Consider the following 10296-nt stretch of genomic DNA (forward strand, 5'->3'; position numbering starts at 1 on the left):
TTTAAATTTTTGTTGTTTAATTTCCCCCAGTTTTTAATTTTGTAGGGAACCTGGTCTAATGGCTAATTGGTGGTTCTTACCCAAGTAGTAAACTCCTATAGAAAAGGCAATAAAATGATTTATTTTGCATCCAGAAGTTAACAAATGCTAATTATAGAAGTTACATATTTTTACCTGAAAATGTTTTAAGATGAGGTCGTGTATATTTTTAGGATTTGAACTATATTCTGCTTTAAGAAATTTTGAAGTATTACATCTATGAGATTTAATAGCCTTATTTTCCAACATTTTCTGTAATGTTGTATCTAATAGTTCAAGGAACTTGAACTGACATAGCTGTCAAATACACTTTCCAGTGAAAAATAACCCATTTGGAAAATAAAATTATATTAACTATTAAATTCAATGGTTTCTTAAATCTTGGAGGCTCATTTTTTCTTATCTTGGGGATCTGGTGGAGTAGACTTGTATGGAAACAGGGAATAGATGTTTCATCAGGTCAGTTTTCACTTTGATTCTGTCATTAACAAAATGCCACTGTGAAAAGATAGCCAATGAGAAGGAACAAAATGGTAATAATTCCCTTTAGTACAAAATGTGTTTCAAAAGAACTGTGTTTAAAAAGTTCATTTTCATCATAAGCTCATGTCCATAAAATACATATCCAGAAAATTTCACCTTAAACATACTGAATATGTTTGCAGCACTTTTATTTCTAGTCAAATGCTCTAAAGCAGAATGTGTCTGGTGATATTGAAAGTGAATTATCTAGGGTCATTGAACAAAGTAATTGATTTGACTTAGCTAACTTCATAAGGAAATTTCTACTCTATATTCAATATCATCCAAAAACTGTACTGTGTTCATATCAAAACTGAAAAACCCTAGATAAGTCTTTTCAAAGACTTTGGGTAATTCTTGCCCTTATTATGACATCTGGTCTTTACCTTTCATGGTTCTAGTCCCCCTGTACACATTTCCCATGATTTTGACTCCCTTAGTGTGAGTAAACATTATAGTTACCTATTAGAATTCAGTAATCAATAATCAAATTTTCATAATGGAAAGAGATGCTATAAAACAAATTCATAGTCTTGAAAATTTACAACTTCCATAACATCATTACTCTAACTACATAGTAGTTTAAAATATCATTTTGACATGAAATCAGGAATACTGAATAATTACCTCTTTCTACAACATCAACATCAGAGCTTGACCTTATTAATATTTGTAATGAAGAATTTATTTATGTCCAGATACTCAAATAGGGGTCTGTTTGATCTCAAAGACATTGACTTATTAAACAAATCAAACTGCCTTTAAACATTGTAGAATTTGACACACCTATTTTACATATCAGAACACAGTTATAGAGTGGTTAATTTTTGTGCCTGATATTGTACATCTAGTCAGAACCCTAGCAGAACCACAGCTCAGATTTTGAAACACTAAGGATTTTAATTCTTATAATATTTTCAAGTACCTGCCTCACATTTCTAGCCACAGAATACTGACTTTCATTTTCCCTCTACTTTAGATTACTTTCTAATTTTCCTTTTATTGTCCCTGCTTTAATATTTTAAAAAATAAATCCCTAATGTATTATTCTATTCTGGAGTATATCCTTAAATACCTGTTGTAGGCTGCTGGAAGTCCTCAAATGTCTACTCTGCCCCCTCCTTTACTTAGTGATAAATTCCATAATACTAAGCTCAACAAATGTTCACTTAAGAATGAAGATTAAAGGGTGCCTTGGTGGCTCAGTGGGTTAGGCCGCTGCCTTCGGCTCAGGTCATGATCTCAGGGTCCTGGGATCGTGTCCCGCATCGGGCTTTCTGCTCAGCAGGGAGCCTGCTTCCCTCTCTTTCTCTCTGCCTACTTGTGATCTCTGTCAAATAAATAAATAAAATCTTAAAAAAAAATGAAGATTAAATTTCCATGTTTCCCTTGAAAGCGACATGTATGACTTCCAGGAAGTTTCTTTATAAGGGAGCTGGTGTCTCCTTATTTTGCCCTTCCTAATTTCTCCAGGATGCAGGCACAATGAAGGAGCTTGTGTACACAGAAATTTTTGGATCATGAGGTAACATCTGTGAGTGAGGGACAACAACATGATACAAAGAAGTGATGTCTTTGGTGTTGGTGTTATTATTCTATAATTACCACATGGTTGACCGTCAAACTTTGCTGATGTGGGATGGATATAAACTTCCATCTTGCTTTTAACTACTAATCTGTTTTTGTTCTGTTTTTATCATGTTTAATAGTTTATTTAGGCCCTTTTCATTTTCAACTAAAACCTTTTTTTCCCAACTAAGTCTTAAACATATTAAGGAATCATCCAAATAGCATAATTAGCATGATCTAAATTATGTCAATAACTTCATTTGATGAAATTCGTGGTATATACCTTGAGGTAAGTTTCAATCACATCTAAAGGTAATTGGAAGTGTATAGTATCAAGTATTGATCCAGCAACATCAATCAACTTATAATGTCCTCATACACAAGTGTGGGTGAGCTTTCTTCTGATATAGTCTCCTTTTGGTAGAGAGTAGGGGCTGGCCAACTACTACTACTGTCTTGATACTGGGGGGAAAAAAAACACTAATGTTTTGAATTATTTGAGTACTTAGCCAACAATTAAGTTCTGATAATCATGATGACATCTGGAAGTAGTTGGCTGAAAAACTAATCCAAAAGTGAGGAAGAGGATACTGAAAAATCGAGTTTCCTTTTTTCTGTAGAACAAATATTGTGTATTTTGATAGCTCACATGTATATAAATATTTGCTCAAAATAAATTCTGTAAAATAAAAAATCATTAACATTTTGATAATGTTAGCACCTAATCGTGATAGCACCTGATCATGTGTTCTAAGATACACACACACACACATATATATATATATATTTATAATCTTAAACATATATATTTAAATATATAAATGTGTGGGTATTCCTTTCATGATATTTTGCTACATGACATGTGGATGAACCAAAGTATATAATTCATTGTTATACATAGGAATTTCTCTCTTTACTTAAGTAATTTCAGTATAATTTTCATCTAGAAGTCATCCCTGTGAAAATTTTTAATAGTTTGCCTGTGTTAACCTAAAGCTCTGTCTATTGCACACTTTTGGCAAAAGAGGTTGCAAAATAATGTAAGCGATATGATCCCATTTTCATGGAGTATTAGCTAACATGTTCAAGCATATCTCAGATACTTACATGCAGTACCTAATTTAATCCTCAGGTTGATCATGTGATACAGGATTTTTAGCATTCTCTTTATAAAACCAAGGAAGCTGCGTCACAGAAAGGTTGAGTAATTTGCCTAAAGTCACAGTAGCAGTGAATAGTGAAGCCACTACAAAATAAGAATTTTGAAAACTTTGAAAAGGACCTGGAGGTCATTTGAAGATAGCATTTAATATAATCCCTAAGCCTCATGACTTCTCTCTTTTAAGTAATTAAATGCTGCAGGCTTTGAATTTATTGATTTTATCACATTTGGCAAAGTCTCATTTTAATGCACAAAACAGGAAAAGTCAAACCAGATAGAAGTATTAGGTGTTTTGTAGTTGGTTGAATAAATATACCTACAATGGTTATTTCCTTTAAAAGGAAAAGTAATGTACTTCTGCATTCTATAACTGATACTATTTTGAATAAGAATTTTGTCAATGATGGAAATATTAAGGCTGCTCACAAATACTTCAGTCTTTTTTTTTTTTTCAGTGCATCAAAATAAAAAGATGACAGTATTCCACCATGCTTAAATTCAGATGAGGCTGTCAGTAGTTTTGACCAATAGCATTTGAGTAGAAGTGATTTATGCAAGGTACCCAAAGAGGCTCCTATGACCTGTGCTGGCATGAGTCATGATGGAGCTTTCCATACTATCTCCTTATGTGACTGTAAGTCTCCCCTGCTGAACTATGTTAGGCACTGATTTTTTTTTTTTAATATATATATTTGGGAGTATTTATTCCTACAGTATAGTAGGGCCCATCCTAACTGATACACATGACAGAATAGAATGTTTGGTATACAAATACATGGAGACCCTTACTAAGGAAAAGGAGATAATATAGTATATGATAAAAGTAGCATTTGAAATTAGGGATTCACAATAATATAATTTTAATGAACTTGATCAAGGGCTTATGGAAAGCTTTGCACATGAGATTTACTATTTTTATATATTTTTAAAGAGTTTTATTTATTTGAGAGAGAGAGTACCAGCTGGGGAGAGAGGCAGAGGCAGAGGGAGAGGGAGAAGCAGACTGCCAGCTGAGCCGGGAATCCAATGTGGGGATCGATCCCAGGACTAAGGGCTCATGATCTGAGCTAAAGGCAGATGCTTAACTGACTGAGCCACCCTAGTGTCCCTCTGCACTTGAGATTTAAAAAGAAACACACAGAAACACACACACACACACACACACACACACACACACCTTTTTGTAAAGATTTCAGTGGGAGAAGCCCGTTTTAGGATGTGTGTTAATGAAAACATCTTGGTGGAAATCTGAGGCTGTAATTTTAAAGAATTCAGACTTATACAAGCAAGAAGCCAACTAGATATATTTAAATGTAGTTTTTGTATCTAGGTACAAGTTTAAAAACTTGAGAGTAACATTGGAAGATTGTAATCTTAAAATAAAAGGATTCTTGGGAGAGTAGGGTAATTGGAAACCATTTTAAACAAAGGAAACATGGAAAAAGTGGAATGTTCAATTTGAGAAAAGAAGTATAGGGTACCCTGTCTTCCACTATTTAGAAGAATATTGTTGAAGACAAATAAACAGAGTAGACTTGTTTTGCTTTTCAAAATTTGGAAGGAAAAAAATCATAAAAATAAAATGAGATATAATTTACCTCAATACAATGACATGCATTTAAACAGTCAAATAGCTAATAATAAAATAGTGCCTCATAAATTATAGGGATCTTGTTACCTGGGAGAGATCAAGCAGAAGCTGAAAAGAAACCATCAGAAATGTAAGTAATTCCTGCAACAAGTGAGAAAATAGTCTAAAAAGCTTTGAATTCCAACTCAGTTTATAAACACATTAATATAAAAAAATCTGACCAAATTGGTTGAATAGTATCATTAACTGCATCGGGTATTAAAAACATTAAAACCTAATTCTTATGTACTGAATTTAGTGAGAGATATTCTATCACCCTAAGCAAACTCACCAATAAACAACTGTGTGTCATTAATATGAGGCAGGGCTCTGCAGATGAGAGAGAAGTTAGACTGCGGTGACTGGTGTTCTAGAATCAGAGATGGGGAATGGCCGAGACATGGAGGAAGAGCTTGAGGAAGAAGGCTCATGATGGTCAAATTAGTTACTTTTAAAAGGCTACTACTTCTACTAACAAGCATCAGTCTCAACAAAAAGAAACTAAATTGAAAAACAGAAAACACATAGAAAATGAAAGTAGACATTCACAGAATGAATATATGCAATTGTAACTACTATTTTTAAATTTAAAATGTAATAGGGATATCTTGTCAATGGTCCAAAGGCAATGGTCTGTCTCAGTCCAGTCTGTTTTCTTTCCTTTCTGAGCACCTTATGTCTTCTTATCCATAATCACTGTTTTATGATTAGCAAAATATATGTTGATTTCCATCTGAAGCTCTCTAGGACGCTTGCGGAATCTTTGCTTTGTAAATTTGAAGAGATTTTTCTCTTCTACCGTACACTCTGCCATACTTGGCGTACTGGTTGAGTTTGTAAATAGGGCAAGTATTTTGCCTGTTTGCTTCACTGGGCAGCTTTCTCTAAAACCTAAATCACTACTCTCTTTGGACTCTTGTGGAGACACTGCCATCAAAAGCTGAGGAAAAGGATGGTGTTTCTGTTGCTTCTTTAGAAAGTGTCACTTTATCATCAAATTTGGGTGGCAAATATCACCGATGATTCCTTCTACTTCCTATCAGTGACCATTTCTCTGACAGATTCTCAGCCCACCTCCTAACCATCTTACTCCCAGTAACGTGCTGGCTATTCCTGTAGAACTCTCTGGTCTGCCATCTTGCCTGAATTTTCTTAACTGCCTTTTGGTTCATTAAAGGGCATTTGCTGAGGCCCCATCACCAAATCAGTCCTTTTAATGGAATAATTTTTTTTTTCTTTTTATACTTTAGCTTAATTGTCCTTTCAAACTACTGAAAAGTGTTAAGATCATACCAATACTGTCATGCAAAATTTCCGACATATATTATCTATGTCTTTTCAACTCTCTGTCTTAAAATTAAAACCTAGAGATTTTAAACAAATTACAATGGGTCCAAGTATTCTTTCTACTGGTTCATAACATCTCTTCATTCTTTGGGTGTGCAGGATAAACATAAATTACCAAATCTCAGTCTGCTTAGATATGTCATAAAAATAAAATTATAAAATCATTAAAATATATGATCATAATAATAAAATATAAAAATAAAATATAATAGATCAAAAATAGAGGAACAACTTCCTCTGATCATCAGTTAAGGAAGAAACACTGGTTTTAATTTTGGAGAAAGAATTTTTTGTTTTCTCTTTTCCTTCATTTCTTTACCTACATAATTTCCCTGGTGATGGATCAGAAATCTGAAATTGCAAATAAATGTTTAAAATGGAAATGCACACATGTTCATCTCTTCAAATGTAAGACAAATTGAAGACAAAGGAGCTGTCAGTAAAATTTGTACAGAAATTATTATAGGTTTTAATCCACATGACTACACACACAGTGGGATGACCAGTGATTTGGAACAGTTTTCTTATTTTGATTATGCAGCAGTGAGTTAAAGGAATTTCAAAGAGGCATATTAAGATGAAAAAAAAAAATCAACGCTTCCTCTCATTCTCTGCCCTGTATGACACAGAAATTTAAGCTACAAAGAAAAAAAACAAGGAAGTCAGAGCAATGTTAATTTTCCCCAATTAAAACAGCTTAGAAATCCAAGTGAATCCAAAGATCAGAATAAGAGCCAACTTCCCATAAATATTTATTATTTCTTTTAAAATCTCTTTTATTATGTGTCCCACATATGGATTTAGTAAGAGGTGAACGTATGATGGATTACCGCCCACAGATAAACTATTACAAGCTTTGAACTTCACTAATTATAAATCCAAAATAAAGCTCTGTAATTTTCTGGTTCCCCTTCACTGATATCTAAATAAATTACTTTAGGGGCACCTGGGTGGCTCAGTGGGTTAAGCCTCTGCCTTCGGCTCAGGTCATGATCTCAGGGTCCTGGGATGGAGCCCCACATCGGGCTCTCTGCTCATCAGGGAGCTTGCTTCCCCCCCTCTCTTGGCCTGCCTCTGCCTACTTGTGATCTCTCTCTCTCTCTCTGTCAAATAAATAAATAAATCTTTAAAATAAATAAATAAATAAATAAATAAATAACATTAAATTTATAAAAGAACATGCATATAAAAGCAATAGAGGAATTTAATATGCTCTAAATTTGACATCTAAACTATGAAAATAATTTTCTACCATTTTTGTTTATTCAAAGCTGAAATCAGATAATTTTCTTATATGTCTGATGTGTAATATGAAGAAAAATAATACAGTGTTTATCTCTCAAGCCACCTGAGGCTGATAGTGTAGGGAAAACCAATCCAAAGTTAAGCTGACTTTCTGTAATAAAGAGGCGACAAGAAGAGACCAAATTAGTGAAAATGTGTTTATTGTTTAGAAGAAAACCCTAGAAAATTTCAAAAAGTTATACTGAGAAGAGATTTAATACATATTTTGGTTGAAAAACCTCACTGACTCGAAGCATGAGAGACTATGGACTCTGGAAAACAATCTGAGGGTTTTGGAGGGGTGATGGGGTGGGAGGTAGGGTGAGCCTGGTCGTGAGTATTATGGAGTATTGCATGGAACACTGGGTGGGTGTGGTACATAAACAATGAATTCTGGTACACTGAAAAGAAATTAAAAAATAAATTAAAAATTAAAAAAAAAAGAAAAGAAAAACCTCATTGACTATGACCTTTATATTTAACTAGCAAAGCAGTAATATGCAGTAATATTTTCAATATCATCTGAAACTTTGGAACTATAGATCATTTATAGAGCTCTTTACACCTCGTCTCATACATTTTATTTTTATTTAAGCCAACCATGTAAAAGATCAATGGAGTAATAGCTCCTATAGAAACCCAAAAGAATATTGTCTTGGTAAGCTGAATTCAGATGGTCCACTTGAAGAAGAATAAAATGTCCAACAGACTGATAAATAATTACAGTATATCCATTCTTCAAAAAACTTCCAATATATGTAATTTATATCAAGGATTTTCAGATCAATTTTGTCAGAATTTAATGTCTTTAAATTTAATGGAGAAAAAAAGAGTGATTTCTTTCTCATACATATTTTTCTGAGTTTAAGAAATTATTTCTCTTTAAATTTTATTTAATTTCTTAATCACTGAAAAATTATACCATGTTATGGATTTCCATTTGTACTCCAAAATCTTCTCTGTGATCCGTTAGCTCATGTAAAATTTCCTCATACACCCAATAGTTTTTAGTTTTATTCATTTTTTTTCCTTATTTCACACTTTCCGTCGAAGATTTGGTTACACAAAATGTAATCTCATAAGGTTCGACTCTGAAGGATAGAGTATATCGCAGTTTCCTCCTACGGAGCCAAGGGTGGGCAGCTCTTTGCACCCTCGGGCATGGTGACGTGGTGAGTTTAATGCAGGAAGGAGGTAGATCTGAGAGTTGAAAGAATTGGGTGGTGAGCTGTGGAGACGTTGTTCAGAGCCGGTGAGCTCATATCCTCTGCCTAAGTGTTGGCTATTAACAGCTTTACTCCAAGGAGTTGCCCTAATCTCACGACAGCCTGTGCTAGATAAAATGTCTGAAATCAATCCCTCTTGTAAGTTCTGCTTCTAGGAAACTCAACCTCTGAGACCCTTATTAAGAAAAATAAGCAGTCCCCCCCCCCCCCGCGCTTTTCTCTGTTTTCCTTATAATGGATGTGGGGTTTGTTGCCAGTGGTGTTTCTCTTCTCTGGTGCCACAGAGTTTGTTTTATTTCTCTCTTTCTGTCTCTGTCTGCACCTCTCTCCCTCCTCTGCCTCTCTTTGTCTCTCACAGCTAACATTCATTGTCAGTCTATCATGTGTCAGAAATTATTTTATTAAATTCTCACAGTGATTTCCATAGGTAGATACCATTATCTTACTTCTGTTTTTTCAACCGAGGGTGTGTATCTGGAATTTAGACAATAAAGGTATCGGCCCAAGATCACATATTTAGTAAAGAGTAGATTTGAGACTTACATCTGGGCTGTCTCCAAACTCCTCACTGCTAATTGACACTGCCTCCTCTTAAAATTGAGGGAGACTGGTACTGGTGCACGGATGGACCATCTGATGGTCCATCGAGATGCTGATGACATCTTCATTTCAAATCTTCAGGCACAGGGTAGTTCGGCAAATTATAATTCTATGTATGGGGATCATATAAACGGACATAATTTAGACTTTTATGCAATTTAATGCAATCCAGGTATGTAATGTTGAGATGATTCCTTTACAGAGATATTGTGGCAATGCCCTAAGGATTTTAAACAAAAAGCAAAAGAATAAATTGGGGGTGGTAAATTCTGTTAGATACTTATTCTGTCTTTTTCACCTGCCTACCAAGTTAGTACAACTCTGCGGATCTGTAGTAAGTTTTGTTTAATCTACACCACCCTGGTTCCTTGTTTATGGTCTTCTCTCATGGACAGTGGGTTCTAATCTTTATATGTAAAGATGCCAACATAAGTCTAACCTCCTGACCCTTATTTTTATTCGTAACAACAGTCTTTTGTTTAGAAGGCCTTATGTAGCCTTATGTAATATCTGGTGTTTCTTCTTACAATATTCTCAAGTGTGTTATTCACAATCTCTCTTAGACAGTTCTGGCACTGTTTCTATGCTTATATTTGTGTTTTATTTTATTTTTTATTTAAATCTCTAAATGATTAATATTTAAATTACATAGTTTTTTATATATCGGCATTGTCTTGGCTGTTTACATAGAAAAGTACAGGGACAGATCCCTATATTTTTTACTTATCACAGCATATTACCTGGCAAATTCCCAAATTTCTCAGTGTTATTTTTGAGGACCAGAATTAAGGAATAAAACAGAAAAAAAATTCAGAAGTTAAATTTTCAAAATTTCATTACTGGACTTTAATTGGAAAGAATACAAGTTTAAATGAACACTATAAATTGTCCTTGGAATCCTTACATCTTTCTTCTGC

The sequence above is a fragment of the Enhydra lutris genome, unplaced genomic scaffold (assembly GCF_002288905.1).
Source record: "Enhydra lutris kenyoni isolate GAN:26980312 unplaced genomic scaffold, ASM228890v2 scaffoldscaffold32, whole genome shotgun sequence".
Classification (NCBI taxonomy): domain Eukaryota; kingdom Metazoa; phylum Chordata; class Mammalia; order Carnivora; family Mustelidae; genus Enhydra; species Enhydra lutris.